Source organism: Henckelia pumila, chromosome 2, assembly GCF_033568475.1.
Source record: "Henckelia pumila isolate YLH828 chromosome 2, ASM3356847v2, whole genome shotgun sequence".
NCBI classification, from domain to species: Eukaryota; Viridiplantae; Streptophyta; class Magnoliopsida; order Lamiales; family Gesneriaceae; genus Henckelia; species Henckelia pumila.
In genome coordinates this window covers 33,508,980-33,533,049 of record NC_133121.1, presented here as the reverse complement: position 1 = coordinate 33,533,049, position 24,070 = coordinate 33,508,980, and the positions used below count along the sequence as shown (strand labels likewise).

The window sequence follows — 24,070 nt, the reverse complement described above, 5'->3', positions numbered from 1 at the left end:
GAATGATTGTAATGAAAAAATAAATTGACTCGTAACTAGGAACATTATATAACAAATAATACACAGGTTATAAGCAAAGTAGTCTACTGAATTTATTCTTAATCTTTTGTAACCGATGAATATTTGTTAATGACTATTAATTTTCTTTTAAAGGTCGTCTGACATATTCTGTTGGGAAAATATTATGTTGCATTTACTACTGTCTACTGATATTCTTGAAGTCATCAAACCATCAAAACTAGATTGTCTAACATGAGAGTTACAATATAAATCAATATATTTTTAGTGAATTTTTCGATATTAAGATGCATAATAATAAACTTTTGACATTATAAATCCTTTAAAATATCGCACAGCAGCCCAACCGTGATGCGGTTCAATTGCTCTACCAAACAAGGACAATTATTGCACCACAACAGTCTTTTACACATTATTCACTACAAGAAAAACGGCAAACGACAACGCTTTTTCCGCGTTGTTATTGACACAAAAAAAAGTGTTGTCGTAGCCAGTGTTGTGAAAGACCGCGGTCAAAGACAACGCGAAAAAAACGTTGTCGTTTTGAGTAAAGCCAACGCATAAAAAGCGTTGTGATATTTGAAAAAGACAACGCTTTTTCCGCGTTATCTTTTTTAGCAACGATAACGCTTTTTATGCGTTGTCTTTCAGCGAACTTTTTACAACACGGCCATTTACAACGCTTTTTCACAACGTTTTTAAAAGCGTTGTGTTTTGCAAAGACAACGCTTAAACCACCTACGACAACGTTTAAAAAGCGTTGTCTTTTTTCAAATAAAAAACAAAAAAAAATAAAATTTAATTCACAAATTTTCAATATTATAAATCACTCAATATTCAAAATTTTTGAAAATTAAATCTAATATACAATATTTCAATATTATAAATCATTCAAATATAACAAAAATCATTCAAATATAACAAATAATTGAATTCTTCAGGTTCATATTGACCATGTGCGCTATGCTTTCTGGTCGACGATCAGACCAACTCTCAGAATTCTAAATCCATTTGGAGGACTGGAAATGTGCTGAACAATAGCAGCAACTAAGAATAAAATTTTAAAGTCATGGTTATGAATGACACAATAAATCAAACATCAAATTATTTATTCTATCCCACGGGAAAATACAATAATAACATAACCAAGAAATAACACAAAAACTCATGAGAAAAACCAATAATTGCCACGCACCAGATCCAGGTTTCTCAGTAAATGTGCCTTCTACTACCTACAAGCACATTCCTAATCCAAACTGATCAGCAGAAATTCAAGAATTATTTGTACCAAATTATTTCCTTACCAAGGCTCATCTTCCATCATAATCTCCTAGCTCGAATCAGACTTTTTAGTTGATTTAGATCACCGAAATAATTTTTATTTTATTTTAGGAAACACTTTAAAAAGAGATCAAACATGCGTAGTAGAATTTTCAACATATAACATTAAAAACAAAAATGTTTAATTACATTAAAATGTGAAAAAATTAGTCAAGAGATCAACTTTAAATTTGGTTGATGAATTCTAAGGAGTTGTCCTTGGAAAAAGGAACATTCTCAACATATGACTTGTACAGAGTTTGAGATATCTGCAAAAAATGTATGAATTTGTAACTTAAAAAAACTATATTTTCAACTATGATAATATATGTAGCATGTGCATCGTACGTTTCTTGGAACTACCAATGCACTAATAGGAAATGCTAAAGTTTTAAATAACTCACAATTTCCAAATTTTGGTTTGATCCTTTGACGATCAAGGCCGTAATGTTGCCAATCAAATATGCACCAAGAATCATGTTGAAAGAAAAATATATCATAAACAAATATCAATTCCCTCAAAGACACTCTAAGCACTCAAAGCACTCAACTGATCCAGTATAATTGTAATACACGCTAACTCCTTCAAAGACACTCTAAGATATTGGCCTTATTGGAGAAATTTTCGATCTTTTTACATACCTGACAAAAGATTATAAGATTGGTCGGAGAATTTAATTTAGCACATATAGCTCATGCCATAGAAATAAATGATTTACTATTACTACAAACAATGAAAAGCTTAGAAAAACTCTCTCTAGTTGGTTCTCCGCATAGTTGCCATTTTATGATACAAATACAACCATATCATGCGCTCTTATTATACGATCCCTGTTGTTTGAACATGAAGCCATCTAGGTCAACAGAAAAATAGAAATTAACAGCTAATTTTAGGGGATAATGTGCATACCAAATGGTGTATCATCAGGGTTCCACAGTATTCTATCGACAGGGATGGTGGGATTACTTTCCATGTCCTGATCACGCAGTGGATATAAGTGAATCAGAAGATTACTTAATTAACAAAATCAAAGCTAAAGACGCATACAAAATCATGCTTCCAAGAATGTATTCCATTTCCATATGCATAAATAATAGACATAAACATTGAAAAATCAATCTCAAACAAAATATAAAACATAAACATCTTCAATTTATATATATATGCACAGGAGATTAGCTACTGCTTTCATTTCCATTTGCATAAAGAATAGACATAAACACTGAAAAATCTATCTCAAACAAAATATAAAACACAAAACACAAAAGGCAGAGCCACATAATCTGGCCTTCTTCCCATATGCACAGGAGATTATCTACTGCTTCCTTACCTGAACTAAGAAGAAATTAAAGTATAAAAAACAAACATCTTCAATTTAGCTATACCTTTCTCACCTCGTGAAATAAAACACAAACATCCTAAGTTTATATAGCTTCAAAGAAACAGATGAGACATGAGAAATCTAGTGACCCTTATAGTCGTTCTGGATGAATACAAAGAAGAAAATTCTTCATTAACTATGTTGTGTTCTTCATTATATATCTCCATAACCTGCACAAAACCGTGAAAGTTGGTTAGAGAAGTCTAATATTGCAATGAATAGTAGTTCTGCCAACCTATATTCTTTGTTCAAATTGAGTAGACACCAACATGGGTAATAAGAAACGAGCAGGGGAACATTAGACAAAATAGACATTAATAAAGTTGTGAATTACTATTTTTGTTGTAGTGATTAATAGAAACCCCACATCAGATTCATGAAAAGAAATTTCATGACCGATGATCTATTAAGCTCATTCAATCATATTCCCCCCATGGACCAACATAAACTGTAAGCTACGATCCAAGTTCTTGAAACCAAAATTGCTATATTTTTGTCTCAAAATTAGAACCCACAAACAAAAAGAATAAAACAAATCAATCAACCAACCAAAACAAAAGCGAAAACCAAAATCAAATATAAGCAACCATAAGAAATTAAAAAGCAATTAACCAAAATCAAATATACGCAACCAAAATCAGTACGTTTGACATGCAGTACTAGATCAACCATAAGCAATTAAAAAGCGAAAACCAAAATCAAATATTTCACCTCGAGTTGGATCTCTTACAGTGGTTGTGCATAGTCCAGACATCGACCAACCAAACAACAAACCGCCCCAAATGGAAGAGACAGTGACCGGATTAATAAAACCGTGTAGGGTTGCTGTTGCTGCACCAAGTGCTAGCTAGGCCACCCTCCAGAAACACGGCATGATATTGGTTGCTTCTTTATTTGTGGTGTGGTTGGATGGATCCTTTAATTATTGATAAAGTGACGACGAGCGATCATAAAGAATTGATCTAAATATGAGTCGATTGATGCAATGAATTCAAACTAAGAATTAGTGCAAACAAACAAGGATGCATATTGACTGTAAAACACAAATATATTTACATACGTACCCCAGGATTACCACTGTTTTCCCATCTCATATTTCTTCAACTTCACACACTCCAAATTCAATGGAAAAACAAATTTCCACATAATTAGGAGCAAAAATTATGAAGTCCTGAAACAATAGTTACCTTCCCCTTAAAAAATACATTAGGACATATCCAAGAGATTCGAAATCATCTCTCCTGCTTTGTTCTAAAAGACATATCAATAGCATATCAGTAAATATGGAACTAAACTAAAATTAAACTAGTGAGTAGAATACAATATCTCGATTTATATTGATGTAAATATTGCATTATGAACTTACATGCAAAATTAATTAACAACCATCAGAAAGAGGAACTTGTAAACTTAATTCCTTATAATATGCTAAACTATTTATCCACAAACCTGATGAATTTGATGGTATGGTAAAATAAGGATGATATTCACCCAATAAGCATTTTCATGCACCTGAAATATCATAAGAGATATCAAATGCTATTTGAAACTGATTAGATGCATTCTTATAAATGAAGAACGAATTGGTGAATTAACTGTCCAAAAGTATAAAATAAAGGAAGCAGCCTGTGTGAATTGAAAAAATATACATTTTGCGTGGAACAAAACATCAAGATTCAAAGGGATCACACTTTTTAGTGTAACTATTATCGCACAATACAAAGATCACTGCTTTCAGGAAAGTCAACATGGTTAACTAGCCCAAACAATCACAAATGAACACATACCACACTCTCAGAATTATGGCAACATCTCCTAGCACAAAAGTAAAAAAACACTTCCATATAATCCTGTGAGGCATAAATCAAAGTAAAAATCTTCTCATAACTCAATTTAAAAAAAAAGATAATAATTTATACACACAATAAGAAGCCTGCAATGTTCGTTACAACAATGCATCACATGGTCAAAGGACAGCAATACCTGACTTTAGGTCCATTCAGAATGAATGTGAATCAATATGAGCCAAGGCTCACACAATTGAGAATATTCCAAAAGGTATGAAAGTTAACTCAAAAAATTTTATTAACCTAAAGTAAATCGTGAAAAGAGCAGCTGATTTAACATCTCAACTAATACTTGATAGTTAATGTCAATCTGAATTAAGATTTACCAGCAGTCACAGGCTTGGCTATTTTGACTTTTTTGTGCCAATTCTTTATCAGTCTGAAGCAACAAGTAGAATGCAAATTACCATTTTTATAAAAGCATGTTACAAAAGCAGAGTAAAATAAAAAAAAAGAGTGAAAGTACCAAGGCTGGATTCAAGCAGCATGAAACACAATACTCGTATGAGTTGCAACACTGTGAAACAAGATTGCATTCACTGCTTATTCAGAAGAAGAGAGAAATAGAACATTATAAAAAGCTTCAAGAAAATGAAGATGGTGCCCATTTGAGATAACCATAAACATGTTATTTCAATTTAATTGTTTCTTCAAGAACAATAAACAAGACATACGCATTCTATTTGGAAACACTAGTTTTAGAAGACTCAATAAACACAATCAAACAAGAAATCAAGGAAAATGGTCCTGCCATTTCTATGTAAGTTGTTTATGTTCTTTGTTTTACAAGCTAAAATGTGCGGGGAATACGTCAAGAATGTCCAAAACAAACAAGATAATAATGACAATGAGACGGAGTAGAAATTGTCTATTATAAGACTTAAAGAGACAACTCACTGACAAGAAAATTGATCTCCTTTTCCTGTGCAACAGCGAGACAATGGGTCAACAGATAGTGCATCGCATACAAGGCCTGCAAGAAAGCAAGCTCGTTGTCACAGTATAGATATCAATCTATATTTTATAAAATTGGCGACAAGAAAAGAAAAGGCCATCACAATCTATATTACATCAAACAAATTTGCTGGGCTGAAATCTTGGTGAGTATTAGAGCTCAAGCAAATACTGAAAACGATCAATTATGGAAAACAGAGGCGCAAAATGCTAAAATAAAATTCGTGGATATGTTTTACACAACATTTTTTGAGGTTCAAGGCTATGTCTCTTTATTATTGGGTAGTGCGCTGTCTTTCAACTTTTCTTTGCTGCTGGGCTTTTGCGTATGATTTCTTATAGTGAAGCTGGTTCTAACTTCAGATTGGACGACATTGGTTCAATAGTTGTGTTCCCTTTGTCTATTGTTCTTATTAGTGTAGGAGTTAAAGGGTCCACTAGGGTCATCGTAGTGGAGGACTCCGATCCAATTACGGATGCAGATGGGAAACTGTATGAAACCCTTGCGAACAAACCAAACATTTTTGTATATGCTTTGGCTTCTATTGTTTCTAAAGCTTTTTGGTTTTGGATGAATCCCCTTCTAAAGAAAGGTTACGAATCACCTCTCAAGGTTGAGGACATACCTTCCCTTTTACCGGAACACAGAGCCGAACGAATGTCGGAGCTCTTTGCGAGAAATTGGCCTAAGCATGAGGAAAACTCGAAGCACCCTGTTATTAGAACACTAATTCGATGCATCTGGAAACAATTCTTTTTCACTGCTTTTCTTGCAGTTGTAAGGCTTTGTGTCATGTATGTTGGTCCGGTACTCATACAGCAGCTTGTGGATTTCACAGCAGGGGAGAGGAGTTCTTATCTTGAAGGATATTACCTTGTGGGTATCCTACTGGTTGCGAAGTTCTTGGAAGTTTTGAGTTCTCACCAATTTAACTTCCATACCCAAAATCTTGGTATGCTTATTCGATCAACACTTATTACTTCTTTATTCAAGAAGGGATTAAGGCTATCAGGTTCCGCAAGACAAGCACATGGGGTTGGTCAAATTGTAAACTACATGGCTGTGGATGCTCGACAACTCTCGGATATGATGCTGCAGCTTCACTTTTTGTGGCTAATGCCATTATAGATTACTGTGGCTGTAGTTATACTTTATCAATACTTAGGTCCTGTCACATTTGCTGCACTCTTGGGACAGGCATTGATCATGCTATTTGTCTTATTTCGTACCAAGAAGAACAATGGCTACCAGTTTAACATAATGAAGAACCGTGATTCGAGAATGAAAGCAACTAATGAGATGCACAATTGCACGTAGCAAATTCAATACCACTTTCACAATTTCAAAAGCAATCCACTGTTGGAAATCAAGAACCAGTATATACATATAGCACAATAAATAAACAACATGAGAAAAAATGACCAGTGCAATGGAAAAACAAGGTTGAAAGTAAAGTCAACTCCAAGTAATGAAATAGAATGTAAACAAATCCTTTCGAATGGATCTTTTTAAATGAACTGGTGGAAATGAGAGAGAACACCAGCCATATTCTTTTAACGAAATCTCCAATGAACTAAGGCTAAAACTAATGAGGTACACTGATACACAACTAAATAAATAATACAGTGAACAATTTCCAATTAACTTTGACGAGAATGCTTAGAGTACACAAATATTTTACAAAAACAGTGTAAATGAGTGAAGGATGCTTGAAATTTGACAGGAAAAACAAAGATGCAGCTGAACGTTGGAACTGGAAATATATATCTACCATATGCTGAACTAATTCGATCACTCGTTTTCAGGTGAATTGATGAAAATAGAAGATTAGCAGAAAGTAATGGGTCCATATTTCTTAGAATAAAAATACGTACACTGAGCCGTGTCAACTCCCCATGATTTGCAAGGCGTAAATCCAGCCCCTACAGCTTTTACGCCCAGCCCCTACAGCTCGTCATGAGTTTAAACAGATCGAGCAAGCCGCCACTTTCCCCCCCTCGTCGCCCAAGTTTAAACAGAGCAAGATAGATCCGAAGTCTTCGCAAGCTCTCTACAAGAACAAAAACAATTGATGAATGATGGAAAAAGTAGAAGAAGAGGGAGAAATCACCATTAACGGTTTGTCAAATTGGAATTGAAAGAGCTCAACAAGAAAGGGAATCGCGATGGAAGGGCTTGGGGATTTAGGGTTAATTTTTCAGATGTTTAAAGAGGGACGCGATGAAGGGTTTGGAAATTTTTGGGTTTTTTATGTTAAGGCAAAAAACATAAGTAATTTCAATTTTTATTTATTATTTAAAATTAAAAAAATGGTTTATCTACAACACTTTTTAAAAAGTGTTGTAGTACATATAAAAAATAATGCTCAAAGACAACGCTTTTTAGACCTAAAAAAACGCTTACAAAGAACGCTTTTTAAAAAAAGCATTGTTTTTTATGAATTTAATAAAAATAACGACAACGCTTTTCCTTAAAAGCGTTGTAATTTAAAAAAAACAACGCTTTTGGTAATTTAAGTATTGTGTTTGAGTATTTTTGTTGTAGTAATTATTATTTTTGATCTATTATTTATTATCGATTATATATATATATATATATATATATAATTACTTGATATAATTAGAATTATAATAAAACCAAAAAAAATTTCCATGCTCAATTTTAAGTTTATATATTATTTAATCTACTAAAATTTCGTGATGTTTCATCACAATTCACGCTTTTTAGAACCTTGTTTTAAGTAATTTGTACAGTATATTGAGAGGTTAACACATTTATTATAATTTATAAATATTATTATCTTTTTAAATTAATATTCGATTTTCTGTTTGGTGTGCTATAAGTTTTGACAAAAAGAAGAACGATAAATTCAATTAAGCGACTTCACAAAGTCTGGGGCAAAAAAATTATTAAAAAAAATACTGCGTCATATAACAAGAAACCTGCTGCTGCTTGATACAGGAGAAACGTTAACACATGTCTCGTTTATAAAATAAATGCTCATATCATTTTTGTTCTATTATTTTTAATTTTTTTTGCCTAAATTTAACTCTTGTCTTTTTCAGCTGAATTCAACACAGAGTTGACCGATTTATTTATTTTAACATATAATATAATTATTAAGGAAAAACTGCAATTTTAGTCCTATATTTTTGTCACTTTGTGACTTCGGTCCTCTATATTTTCATATTTCAGTTTTAGTCCTACATGTTTTGATTTTTGGCAATTTCTGTTTTTTTCTTCGAAAATGCTTACGTGGCACTGTACACGTCAGCTCCACATCAACACTGAATTGGTGTCACATCAGCGCCACATCAAAAAAAAGACTAAAATTGCCAAAAAATTAAAGATAGCGGACTGAAAATGAAATCTAAAAATATAAAGGACCGAATTCGCAAAATGACAAACATACAAGACTAAAATTTTTTTTTCCCTAATTATTAATATGAAATATTTGATTTTTCATGTGCAACGCACATACTTATGCCTAGTTCTAATATGTTTGTGAGTTTGTCAAAGATCATATTCATTCTTTAATTCTCAAACAAAAGGGTTTGCACTGTAGAAACTTATGGAATAATATTATTTGATATATTCCCAATAATAAATACAAGAAGAGTTTATATAGAACTAGAAACCTAAGAAGAATAAAAGGAAATACAATATACAAAATATACAAAAGATAATATAGAATATATTCCAATAGCCCCCTCAAGATGGTGCACTCATAGAGACATCAATCTTGGAACAAAATAGACGCAAACGAGCACTAGAGAGTGGCTTTGTCAAAGCATCAGCCAGCTGGTCGCAAGAGGAAACATGAGATACTCGAATTTGGTGACTCTGAACCAGCTCACAAACAAAGTGATAATCTAGAGCAATATGTTGTTGGAGAACGCGGCGATCAGATCAATCAGAATTGATACCCGGTGCAGCGGAAGTTTAAAAATTTTATATGGAACGATTCCATAATGGGTATCAAAACTTTACGATTAAATTGTGTGTATAAAAATTAAATAACAATTATAAATTTTTACCTCCAATCTCGAATCGAGATTATGGACACCAACAGATTGCTCTGCTCTTGTTGTATATCCCTGGAACTGATGAACGAACTTTTCTTCAATCAGGTCCACGAACGGATATTTAATCCCTCTGATAGATTGCACTAGAAAATCTATCAGAAGTTTCTACGAAGAGAATTAACGAATTTGATCCGTTAAACCAGACTGTAATTCAAAATTCACAGACTGGATTTTTCCGAGCAGAGAGGGAAGGGGGGCGGCCACTTTGAGAGAAAATCAGCTAGGTTTTCGAAAATTGTGACCCTGTTATTTTTAATTTCTGTACTGCAATAACTTATTTATAATGTAGGCCGCTAACAACTTAGGGCCCATTAGTCATAAGTTCAAGCCCGACAAGCAAAGCCCGCATGTTCAAAAATTAATATAAAATTCATCGTGACTCTGATTGATAAACCGATTTTACAAATGTTCACAGAAATCATTTCTGCACCTTTTAAAGTCAAGATAAATTTTTTTGAATCCGAATTCAGTGATTTCCAAAAAATGCCCATCCCTATGTCATTTTAGGAAATCTTACTCCTTTACTCTTAAATAAGAAGTCCAACTTCTTTGTTCATTAAATTTAACTCTTTAAATTTAACTATCTCAACGGGGATTAAAAATCCATTACTCTGTGTGACCCTCAATGGTTCAGGGATACAACTAGCCGTGGGCTCACAACTCCTTGTGACTCGAAACAACAATTTCCGACTTGCCCATCGAATCATGGTAAGAGCGCCTAGCAACATCGCCCCATGATTCCCTAGGTATCACTGATAGTGCCTGCAAGAACCAATAGATTTTGGTTAGCGTACAGTACGGTCCCTTCATCCATATATCCCGATCGAATCAACAACCATTGGTATATCGAGAGTCGTTCGAGATTCGATAACTATGCAATACATCTTGAAGATCAAATAGTGACATCGCATGTGTTACTAAGAAACCATTTCTTAAAACACATCATGTACTCTGGCCAGAGATTCGTCACACTAATATCTCCTCAGATCGCATAGGATATCCACACTCGCAAGTATGTGGTGAATCCTTGACAACAAAACATCGACTCCTATATGTGTTGTAACTGTACCCAATCCCGACACCTGATGACCCCAATAGAGTCGGTAAATGAGTCAAAGCACAGTACTAGCATATAGAGTCTCAATGATGTTTCAAGTAGTAAGGACTAATGGTGTACAACCAAAACCGCGGACTTTATCCACTCGATAAGTGATAACCACTTGAAAAGTCCGGATAGGGTAGTTTGATCATTCATCGTATGAATATCCCTTTGCATGCTTCGAACATCTCTATGTTCCTTACCAATGAAACGTGGTACTCTGCATCGCAAATGCTAGTCTCAAACTCGAGCGATCCTTATCCTTATTATCGGACGGCTCAATCGACTAGGAACAGTTTAGAATATACAGTGACTATAAGATGTGTTTCATGATAGCCATCCCCATGTGCTACCACATCTTACATACACTATAGTATATTCAAGGTCTTTATCAAAACAACAATAGTATATCACAATATAACAATATGAAGAAAGATAAAGTCATTGCCATTAATAAAAGTGTAAATTATATTAAACAAAAGATTGTTTATACAAAGAGTCATCAAAACCCTTAGCCACAAGTTGGCTCACCGGTCACCCACTCTTTCATATGTTTCATGCGAGAATGAAAAACAGGATTAGCACATAGATATGTGGCCCCAATATTGTCACAGTAGATAGATACTGGGGAAGATCCAACAGCAACTCCAAGTTCAGTAAGTAGGGATCGAACCCATTGCAGTTCAGCAGCCATAGAGGCAATGACACGATATTATGCCTCAGTGGAAGAGCGAGCAACAGAGCCCTGCTTTTTGGAGCTCCACGAGATAGGATTGGGACCCAAGAACACAATATAGGCACCAGTGGAAGTGCGATCATCAAGATCACCGGCGCAATCCGCATCACAATAGGCATGCAGGGATGGAGAACTGTGCCATCGAAGAAGAATACCATAGAAGTGTGTACCATTTAAATAACGCAGGATACGTTTGACAGCGCCCCAATGTAGAGAAGAAGGAGAGTGCATGAACTGAGACAACTTGTTAACAACAAAGGCAATATCAGGCCGAGTAAACGACAAGTACTACAGACTCCCCATTGTTTGGCGATACACACTACAAGAAATACTCCTAAAGACAACATTTTTTTCAGTTGTGGTAGGGGGTTTAAAAATGTTGCTGAAGGTTCTGTTGTAAAAAGTCACGCTCAAAGACAACAGTTAAAAAATGTTGTCTTTGAAACAAAAGACAACAGTTTTACAACAGTGTAAAATTATTGTCTTTTTTTTCAAAGACAACAGTTTTTAACTATTGTCTTTGAGCGTAACTTTTACAACATGATATTCAACAACTGTTTTAACCCCTTACCACAACTTAAAAAATATTTTGTCTTTTTCCAAATAAAAAACAAAAAAAAAAAGAATTTAATACATACATTTTTAGTATTATAAATCATTAAAATTTCAAAATTTCGAAATTAAAATTTAATATACAATCCTCTAGTATTATAAATCATTAAAATATAAAAAATAATCTAATTCTAATTCGATGAACACTAGAAAAAAACTATAAATTAATCTTGATAAACTTGAAATCCTCCCCTCGTCACATGTTAAAATCTCGAACTAGTGTTGATTTCATAACTATATTTTCTTGACTCGAGCCTTTCATAAAAGTCGCAACAATCTCTTTTCCTTTAATTTGTATCTTCAAACTTTAAATTATTAATAAGAAACAAAAATAAACACAATTCAAATATGAATAGTCCAAGATGCCATGTACTAATATGAATAAAAAATGTTTCCTTTTTAAAACTTATACAAATGTGATTACGAGATCACACAATTACATCCATAAATTACTCATTCTTCATAATTTACGCTCTATCATGCCCAAAATACATTAGCAATATCTAAACTTACGAAAGCAAAAGCAAACATAAAAAGAATCAGAAACAAGAAGGAAATTACCAGTGCCTGCTGACGATGATGGTTTAAAAAGAGATATGTTACAAGGTGAATATGTTTTATATCAGAAAGGTGTATTGTTTGTGTGATTTTCTTCAAGAATAAAAATTACATGAAGAGGCATCAATAATTCAATATCACACTTAGCTTAGAAAAAACCAACCTTAAAAAATTATAGTTAACACAAACATGGTCCAATTAAACACAGAGAGAGGAGATTGAACAGGGTTGGAGTCAGCCATTTTTGTCTTAGTGAGAACATCAAGAAGATACTTTTCTGCGACAGACAAAGGCCCCCTGCATAAGAATCAACCTCAACACCTAGAAAATAAGAGAAGGAACCCATATCCTTGACAGAAAAATGACTGCTTAAGCGATCTATGAAAGTCTGGAGAGCACCAGAATCATTCCCTGTGAGAATCAGATCATCAATATATACAAGTAGATACATAGTAATTGTAGTGACCCAGCAATGAATCACCTACTAACTGAAAACTAATAACATGCATTAATCTTAATAAAGAAAAATTGCTAAACAGAGTAAAACGTGCGGAAACATAACCCATAATTTACATATCAGCTTAGTAAAACATATTAAGGCTTATTATAGTAGTGATACAACCATATCGAAAAGCTTAAAATACGACTGTCTAAAACATTATACAGCTAAACAAATCCTGATGTATAAAATTCCCTGAAAAGCTCCGGCTCCCTAATCCTGCCTCGAACCACCGACTCCGTCCATCCTGCGACCTGTCCCATGGAATAGGGTGTCCAAGATAACAACTAGGACGTGAGCGCTAACACCCAGTATATAAACATGAGTAAACATATGTATTTGATGCATGCAACCGTGATGACTGGTAAAGGGTCATCTGATAAATCATGGTCAGTACAGGCATCACATGAGTGCTATAACATCACGAATCAACCTCTGGGTACAACCACACTCGTCTAGTACACCAAAGTAGTCAGACATACATGTCCCCGCCATCGCGGTACTCTGAGTGACAGACTAACAAGTATAGAGTTGAGCGGCTCTATAATCAGGTATAATAAGGTATAGGCTCAACGTGTATATGCACATGACATATGAATATGAAAAGCGGTAAATCATATATCACGCCATATAATAATGCCAAATAAATGCAACACATAAACATGTATACTCGCTGGCAATCTTAGTCAATGTGTACGTACCTCTAGGCTAGTTCAAGTCTAGTAGGATCCTAGGTTCCAAGCCTATATTCAAAAGTTTACTGTATCACTACACAAGTTCTATAAGACTTAACTAAGCCAATAAGTACTCCCAAAACTTAAATAGATTCCCGGGCCATACCTTCGTCCGTAGTAAGCCCTTTGGAGTCGCTACTCCCGGATGATTATAACCACACATTGGTTATTCCAAAACTTCTATAATAACAGATAGGGCCCTCAAGTGTATATCTCACACTATATAACTGAAGAAGAAAACTCGGAATTTGTATTTAAAAATGAATTCGAATGAGCCCTATTTATAGACCCCAAATTCGGTCGAGTTCGGATCCTCCGAACTCGGGTTCGGATCGTCCGATCCAGCTCAATGTCTGTATGCAGAACACGTCGAGTTCGGACCGTCCTATTGCCACTTCGGGTCATCCAAAGTGTCCTATGCATGATACTTGTCAAAATCCATGGCTGAGTAATCCTGCCTGCTTGGCATAAGGGAGTTTGGGCCGTCCGATCATGGTTCGGATCGTCCGAACGTACCTTAACTCCGAAGTCAACAAGCCCTCTTCGGAGCCCCCGGATTGCTGAGTTCGGATCGTCCGAAATCCTATTCATACCGTCTGAACTGGCCCTAACATTGGAAGCCCAATTCTTAATTTTGAAGTTCAATAATGCCCCGGAATTGGTTAATTACTAACCCTTAATTATGTTTAACATATTATTATCTTAAAATGGATTCTGAGTTACTACATTCTCCCCAACTTTAGATATTTTGTCCGCAAAATAAAATCTAAAAACAAATCAAGATACCAATATGAAACATCAAACCATGTTTTATTACAACAACTGTAATTACATCTTTACGTGGTAATCAAAAGTACAAAGCAAACAACTCGGGATATTTTGATTGCATACGACTCTCTGTTTTCCAAGTTCCTTATTTGACCCCTCGGCGCTGCCACTATACCATCACAAGTGGTATAGTCTTGTTCCGAAGAACTTTCTCCTTCCTGTCTAGGATACGGAGTGGTTGTTCAACATATGACAGATCTGACTCTAGCTGAACATCAGTAGACTGGATAATATAAGATTCATCAGCTATGTACTGTCGAAGTAACGAAACATGAAAAACATCATGTATACTGGAAAGATATGGCGGTAACGCCAAACGATATGCAACATATCTGATCTTTTCCAGTATTTGGAAAGGCCCAATATATCGAGGTGATAATTGTCCTTTCAGCCCAAACCTCATCACCTTTCTGAAAGGTGACACTCGTAAGAACACATATAATGCCTCGAAATGTTCCATATCAATACTGCGATGATAACTGTTATTGTAGGCAAACTCGATCAAAGGTAACTGATCCTGCCAATAGAAACCAAAATCCATGACAGAAGAACGTAGCATATCCTCCAGCGTACGAATCGTCTGCTCTGACTGCCCATCAGTCTCCGGATGATATGTAGTGCTCAAACTCACAGTGGTACCCAACGCCTGTTTAAAACTACCCCAGAAACGTGAGGTAAATCGCGGATCTCTATCACTGACTATGCTCACTGGAATCCTATGCAATCGCACTATCTCCTGGATATATAAGCGTGTCATGCGATCATAAGAATACTTCCTGTTGTAAGGAATAAAGTGTGTTGATTTTGTCAAACGGTCAACAACGACCCAGATATCATCACACTGATGTGAAGTCATAGGCAAGTGGGTAACAAAATCCATAGCCATGTGCTCCCACTTCCATTCAGGAATCTCAAGATTCTGCAGTAATCCACCTGGTCGTCGGTGTTCAGCCTTGACCTATTGACAAACAAGACATCTAGAAACAAATTGATACACACTCCGCTTCATCCCATTCCACCAGAATCTAGTTCGCAAGTCCTTATACATTTTCATACTTCCAGGATGAACTGACAATCGAATCCTGTGAGCTTGAGAAAGATGTTGTGAAAATTCCTCGCAAGCGTACGAGTGTCAAGTTTTAATATAGTGATTAAATCAGATATCGATCCCATAGGGAGTAAAATGAAAATATTCAGTGCTTGTAATTAAAATAGTCTAAACTTTATCTAGAAAATCAAACTTTGAGAATTTTGCAGAAAAATAAATAATCAGTGAAGTTTTGATAGCACACACACAATTTTCAGGAAAAATCAATCAGAGAAAAATGGTCTAGAGGTATAGATTTCACCTGGTTTCAACTACAGTCAATCCTAATTAATTAATCTTCATGAATTCCAATCAATTAATAGCCAAGAACACTTACGTATATTATTTCCCTCTCCCGAGCAACAAATAATGTTTATCAACTACAATTAAATTCCAATATCCCTATTAAGAATTTATTGCAGTGATCTATCACAAAACAATGTTCTTTTTAAAAGCTCTGTTAAAATCATACACTCTCCCGAGCTGTATAAATAATTAACAGTGTAGTTCTAATGTCCTATTCAAAATCCCCTCTCTCGAGCAATGATTTCAAATAAATATAACAAATCAATTATTGATCAGATAATTGAAAAGACAATCAATTCTAGAAAAAACAATTAATCTAGAAGAAACTCAATCCAATAAAATCAAGAATTCATGAAAGCGTCTACACCAGGTTCCATCCGACCTCTAGACTATAAAAATTTAGTTCATAATAAAATTCTGAATAAAATAAAACATCTTCAAAAATCCAAACATATATTCAGAATTAAATAAATAAAGATAAAAGAAACAAATCTTTCGTCGACGCCGTGTCCGGTCTATCGATCTCCGTCTTCGTTCTTCAAGTAAAGCACAAAATCTTTCAGAAATCTTCAGAAATCTCACGATCGAATCTCTGATGTGTAGTGTTTAAGTGTGTGGCGGCTCCCCCCTTTTCTCCTCTGATAAGAATTCATTTTTATATTGCGTACAAAAGCCCACAAAACCAAGCCCAAGAATTAATTACCCGAAATAATAAAATTTCCAATTAACAGCCATGGGGCAGGCGCGCCTTAGTCTCGAAATCTCGATTCTCTCATAAACATAGCATTGCGCGTTTGCACTTGAGATAGCGCTAAAGAGAAGCGCTAAACTTTCTTAGCCCATTAAGAAAGCCCACTTTGTTCCTTCTCTTGATCTGTACGTTGTTTCCTTTTCTTTTCTTCTTTCTTCTTTTCTTTTCCTTTTCTTTTCTCTTCTAAATTCTCTTTAATTCATTTTTCTTTTCTTTTTCACAATAATTCAATAATTCTATGCAAACACAAAAACAACAAAACACCCACATAAATCTGCTCGAAACTAATATTTAACAATTAAAATCATATATAAATTAAGTGTATAAAATACACTTATCAAAAGAATATCATTCCCGAGCTTCGCATCATCAGGTACAACCACTCGATTTGATAAGCACAATAAATCATCTGTCTGATAATGGAATCCAGATGTATTAACTCCATTGGCTAGACGTGCCAAACGCTGAGTCTTAACATCAGATATCTGAGCGTCCCTAATCCGAGAATACAAAGCCGGCTCAGATAAAATAGTATACAAACGAATCTCATTTCTTCCTTTCTTGTGCTTGAGCGTAAAACTCATTGAACAACATTCCTGAATCATACGAGATAATTCACTAGTCTGAAGTGAAGAAAGTCTCACCTTCTGACTCAAGGCATCAGCAGTGAGATTAGCAGAACCTGGATGATATTTGATCTCACAGTCATAATCTTTCAGCAAATCCATCTAGCGTCTCTGTTGCATATTCAACTCCACCTGAGTAAATAAATATTTCAGACTCTTGTGATCCGTGAATATCTCAAATTTCTCGCCATAAAGATAATGCCTCCAAATCTTGAGCGCAAATACAATGGAGGCTAACTCGAGATCATGCACTGGATAATTCACCTCATGCATCTTCAACTGCCTAGAAGCATAGGCGATAACTTGTCCATGCTGTGTCAATACACATCCTAAACCCTGACCAAAGGCATCAGTATAGACAATATAACCTCCTGATCCACAAGGTAGAGCTATTATAGGTGAAGTAGTAAGATGTCTACGCAGCTCGTGAAATGACTCCTCACAATCCCAGGACCATATGAAGGTAACATCTTTTCGTGTAAGCTGAGTCAAAGGCCTGGCCAAATGTGCAAAATTCTTGATGAACCGATGGTAATAACCAGCTAGACCCAAAAAACTTCGAATCTCAGCAACCGTCGTCGGACGAGACCAGTTCAGCACTGCCTCTATCTTACTTGGATCAACAGATATTCCTTCACTAGAAATCACATGATCGAGAAACACTAACCGATTAAGCCAAAATTCGCACTTTCTAAATTTTGATACAACTACTTCTCTCGTAGTGTCTTCAATACAATTATCAGATGTTGTACATGCTCATCCTTGTCATGAGAATAGACAAGAATATCATCAATGAAGACGATGATGAATCTATCCAGATATTCTCGAAATACATTATTCATCAGATTCATAAAGACTGCCGGTGCATTCGTCAAACCAAATGGCATCACCAAAAATTCATAATGCATGTATCTGGTCCTAAAAGCAGTCGTAGAAATATCTGAGTTGCTTACCCTCATTTGATGGTATCCAGATCTAAGATCTATCATAGAGTACACAGAAGTACCCTGTAATTGATCGAACAGATCATCAATTCGTGGAAAAGGATACTTATTCTTGATGGTGACATGATTCAGCTGTCTGTAATCAATACATAATCGCATAATCCATCCTTCTTCTTGATGAACAACACAGGTGCGCCCCACGGAGAAACACTCGGACAAATATATCCCTTATCAAGCAGATCATGCAACTGCTGTTTCAATTCCGTCATCTTTGATGGTGCCAGACGATACGGTGCTCGGGAAATAGGCATTGTTATTGGTATTAGATCAATACTAAATTAAACCTCTCGAACCGGAGGAAAATCACGAATCTCATCAGGGAATACATCAGGAAACTCGCTGACAACTTGTAGTGACCCGCACCGTGATCACCTATTAATCAAAAGTTTAAGCATGCATTTAACTTAATTAAATAAATATGAAATTAAACAGCGAAAAACTTAAATATCAACAAAATATTGTTCACAACCATATCGAATAAAATCCAGTGTATTAACCCAAATACAACTGAAACAAAAGTCTAGACAAAAACCCTGCTGGTCCTCCATCGCCTAAGCTCTCCTAGAACCATCCGCCTCATCCTGCCGCAGACTTGCCCCATGGAATAGGGTGTCCAGATACAACAAAGTACAGGATACGAGCATGATAAGCTCAGTACGAGAGTATGAGTATACGGTGTTATGTGTGCATGTATGCATGTGAACTGGGTACCAAGACTCTCAGGTCATGAAACAAGCTCAAAGACTGGGCCCAGGGTATATAGCATGCTGCGCCGTCGTATCAGGAGGTGGCTCATATACCCAGTGGATAATATTGACCTGATACTAGTACATGTGTCCAACCATAAAGGTGACCTAACAGAAAACTTATGTATCCAACCATCCACAAACTCGCAGGGTGTGCGCTCTACTACAGGATACCTCTAAGGTAAAGGCTCAATATGCTCATGTATGCAACATACAGTCATGACATGCTGTATATAAAGGCATATAAAACATGCAATCACATAATCCATGCAAACACATAATACATGCATACTCAATCTGGATATCTCAAATAATACTTCTGTACCTCATAAACTAGGCAAGCTAGACTAGCACTATGTCCAAGCCTATAATCCGCACTACAATGCAAAGTAATCATGCATTATAACTGTAACACCAAGAACTTTTAAAATTTGAATATCATGCCTAAAATTATTTTCAGTATTTATATTTTTAATTTCTTGAAGTTAATTGTTTAAGTTTCAGTTAAAGATAGCATTGCTTGACTTATTTGAATTAAATGCCTTGAATTGTTTAGTTAGTGAGTTTCTATTCCGGCAGGCGACGATGGTGGGCTTTGGTGGTATATTTTCAAGACTTTCGTTTTTAAGATTTTAAGTTAGAGGAAAAAGGGGATTTTGGCCAAAAATGTGAATTTTGAACTTTTAAGGGGTCAAAAAGCAATTTTATCATTTTCTTGGATTATTTTCTAAACTTTTCATAAAATAGGATTTTATTAAATCCGGGCTAGTGTAATTTCAATTAAAATATTGAGAGTTGAAATTTTAAACTTAGAAGTTTTAAAGGTGCAAAAGTTTTGAGGTAAAGAGTTATAATAGTGCTAGTAGCACTTTTACAAGTACAATAGTAACTTTAAAACACTACACACAATACACTCTCATTTATTTCCCTCTAAAATACACATTTACAACCTAAATCAAAACCCTAGCCCCTTTTTGACTCAAGAGCCGCCACCCCCCCTTCCCCTTGAGGTTTCACTTCGGCCGACTCCTCCCCCTCGCCTCCTAGCTGCCGCCGCCGCCAACCACCGCCGTCCCCACCATCGGAGGAACTCCACAAGAAGCATAGCTTGGTGTTTGGCTAGTGTCCAGCCCTTTCCTCCCCCTTGTTTTCGATTTTCTTGTTGGTAAAGGTTGGAAGGCAAGTATAAATTGTTCTTGGGCTTTCATTCAAGTAATATCTATCCCCACCCTTAAGTTTCTTTTGCAAAATTTCGAAATGCATGATGTATATGTATGTAGGGTTTGGTTTTTGCATGATTTAGTGGAGGTAGGGCTGTTTTTTTTAAGTATTGCATTTGAGTTGTGTTTATGTGATTAAATGATGAATTTAGAAGCTATGGCATGGATTTTTATGATTGGGTTTGCATAATTTCGAAAATTCAGAAGTGAGGTGCCCTAAATTTTGAAGTTTTGCATGTGTAAGGGCTGGAATTGAAATGATGTTGAGGCATTTAATTGATTTGCATGAGTCTTGATTGATTACCCAATATTTTGAGGCTTTTGATGCTTAAAATTTGAAGTTTTCAAAATGTGAGGTGAAAGTGTGGTTGGGTGTTGTCCAAGTGCTTGGGAAAAGTCCTAAGTGATGTTATTTGAGGTGTATTGATGTTTGGTATGGAGAAAAGTTGAGGAAAGAGGGTTATGGGGTTGAATTTTTGAGTTAGAGGTAAGTTGGGTGTTGTTGAGTGTGCAGGGCAGTACTGTTCACGGGTCAGGGCAGGTCTTGGCTGAGGTCTGGGCAGTGTTAGGGCTGTACCATAGTAAAGTTCATGATGTTGTGGTCGTGTCGGTATAAAATGGGCTTATTTCGGATAAGTTTGGACCAAGTTATGAGTCTTTTAAGTTGGAGGTGAAGGTGCAGATTTTTCTTTGTAAAAAGGGGCTGTCCGATTTTCTTGTCTTGTCAATTAGCTCGTTTGAATATTGATGTTACCACCTATTCCTAAGGGTAATTTGAAGTGTTTGTTAAGTTTCGGTTCAAGCGGGACGGGTTTTGGTTAAGGCATGACAAAGTTTAGGGTCTTACGGTTCTCTTGCTCGGGCTAAGTCAAGTTTGAGGGAAATTGTTGAGTGAAGTGTTTCTTTTGTCTTAGGGGCAGCCACTCATCCACCTTACACCCACATTTTTGAGTTGAGTCTCATGTCTTAAAGGTTGCCTATTCTTGTGCATATGACATGTTCTTGAGTTTCATAAAGTGAAAGGAAGTTTTTTTGTTTTGCATGCTATAAAGAGGTGTGAGTCGAGTCTTAATGAATGAAAAGGAAAAGAAAGTAAATGTTTTTGAATGAAGTGATTTGTTTGTTACAAAGAGGGGTGTTGCTAGGCCGGGGGATGCCTCGGTCTACTCACCAAGAGGTTATAGAGGTTTAGGTAGGGAGCAAGAGACATCTTGTTTATCCTTGCCACGGAGGGCAATGTGGGATCGGGAGTAATCTCGGTCTCCTTGCCACAGAGGGGCAATGTGGGATCGGGAGTTATCTCGGTCTCCTTGCCACAGAGGGGTTAAGTTCGTCGGGAGAAATCTCGTCATCTTGCCGGCATAGTGCACTGCAGCCATGATCAAGATCGAAACAGAGGGTCACAAATCAAGGAACTGATTTCTATGAGGAAAAAGAAAAGGAAAAGAAAAGTTTAAAAGTTAAAGTTTCATTATTTCAGTTGACTCGTCTTACGTTGATGTCAGTCAGTCATGCATGAGGTTAAGTAAAGTATGATGTTGATGTTAAGAAAGTTGAAAGTCTTTTATAGCGTGAGTTCATTAGTGCATGTTTTCTATACCTTCTAGTTTCATGCATATTACAGTTAAAGTTGAGCTATTGCATAACGTATTTTAAACCCTTGTTATTACACTGTTTATACTTGTTGAGTCTTTAGACTCACTATGCTTGAATGTTTGCAGGTGAGGAGACTGTTGTTGAGATGGAGGGGCATGATCTACTGGGATGAGGCCATCGGCGGTGCAAGGCCCAGTGACCGTTGCTTCTTGATGTTTATGTTTTTCCGCACATTACTCTGTTATGTAATAATGAAGAGTTATTTGAGTACTTTCAGTATTTATAGCCAGGATGTGCATTCCCTGTGCTACAGTTGATGAATTTGTAGTATGTCTACACCTATGCATGTTTATGATTAGCGCACTTGAGTTTTTAAGTCAGTTTTTCTTTCCTTATTTGAATTGTTGACTGGGTTAAGATGGCTTGTTTGCTTTGCAAACAAGTCATGGCAAAAATTTTTAAAAATCCGCAAATTTTCATTTAAATTATTTTTAGTCTAGTAGTTAGGGTCGTTTCAATAACCTTATTCTAAAAGCCTTAACTATGCTATAGCATACTCCCTATTTACCATAAGGAGCCAGAGCTATACCTGCGTTCGTCGTCAGCCCGCTGATGACGACTGCCCCAGAACTTGGGCATTGCTCCGCCGCAACCCCAGAGCACCTGGCCAACCTCCGGACAAAGCCTAGGAAGGCTGGAAACACTCCAAAACTCCTAAAACTAAGTAGAAACCGAGAGAGAGGAGATGATTTTGGTGTGAAAATGTGGCTCTCGGAACCCCTATTTATAGACGGAGAACGTTGCGTCCGTTCTAGGAACGTTGCATCCGTTCTCCACCTGTCCTGCCACATGTCGATCCAATTTCTGAAAGAGTGGGTGCCCAGTGAGCCAACTTGTGGCTAAGGGCTTTGATGACTCTTTGTATAAACAATCTTTTGTTTAAATATAATTTACACTTTTATTAATGGCAATGACTTTATCTTTCTTCATATTGTTATATTGTGATATACTATTGTTGTTTTGATAAAGACCTTGAATATACTATAGTGTATGTAAGATGTGGTAGAACATGGGGATGTCTATCATGAAACACATCTTATAGTCACTGTATATTCTAAACTGTTCCTAGTCGATTGAGCCGTCCGATAATAAGGATAAGGATCGCTCGAGTTTGAGACTAGCATTTGCGATGCAGAGTACCACGTTTCATTGGTAAGGAACATAGAGATGTTCGAAGCATGCAAATGGATATTCATATGATGAATGATCGAACTACCCTATCCGGACTTTCCAAGTGGTTATCACTTATCGAGTGGATAAAGTCCGCGGTTTTGGTTGTACACCATTAGTCCTTACTACTTGAAACATCATTGAGACTCTGAAAGAGTGGGTGCCCAGTGAGCCAACTTGTGGCTATGGGCTTTGATGACTCTTTGTACAAACGATCTTTTGTTTAATGTAATTTACACTTTTATTAATGGCAATGACTTTATCTTTCTTCATATTGTTATATTGTGATATACTATTGTTGTTTTGATAAAGACCTTGAATATACTATAGTGTATGTAAGATGTGGTAGAACATGGGGATGTCTATCATGAAATACATCTTATAGTCACTGTATATTCTAAACTGTTCCTAGTCGATTGAGCCGTCCGAGAATAAGGATAAGGATCGCTCGAGTTTGAGACTAGCATTTGCGATGCGGAGTACCACGTTTCATTGGTAGAGAACATGGAGATGTTCGAAGCATGCAAATGGATATTCATAGGATGAATAATCGAACTACCCTATCCGGACTTTCCAAGTGGTTATCACTTATCGAGTGGATAAAGTCCGCGGTTTTGGTTGTACACCATTAGTCCTTACTACTTGAAACATCATTGAGACTCTGAAAGAGTGGGTGCCCAGTGAGCCAACTTGTGGCTATGGGCTTTGATGACTCTTTGTACAAACGATCTTTTGTTTAATGTAATTTACACTTTTATTAATGGCAATGACTTTATCTTTCTTCATATTGTTATATTGTGATATACTATTGTTGTTTTGATAAAAACCTTG

General features: G+C 36.0%; 1 long non-coding RNA gene across 23 annotated transcripts; it reads right to left on the bottom strand.

Moving 5' to 3' along the window:
- Positions 1–855: 855 nt before the first annotated feature.
- LOC140884067 (uncharacterized) lies at positions 856–7,731 on the bottom strand. 23 transcript variants are annotated; one of them, XR_012150530.1, is made up of 6 exons: positions 7,397–7,731; positions 5,469–5,540; positions 5,034–5,084; positions 4,894–4,946; positions 3,432–4,232; positions 856–2,890 (listed from the first exon to the last, which is right to left on the bottom strand). It is a non-coding gene; the product is annotated as an uncharacterized lncRNA (long non-coding RNA). The 23 variants fall into 23 exon arrangements; XR_012150537.1 differs by having other exon boundaries at positions 856–2,169; positions 2,249–2,315; positions 2,734–2,890; positions 3,432–5,540; XR_012150540.1 differs by having other exon boundaries at positions 856–1,065; positions 2,249–2,315; positions 2,734–2,890; positions 3,432–5,540.
- Positions 7,732–24,070: the final 16,339 nt, after the last annotated feature.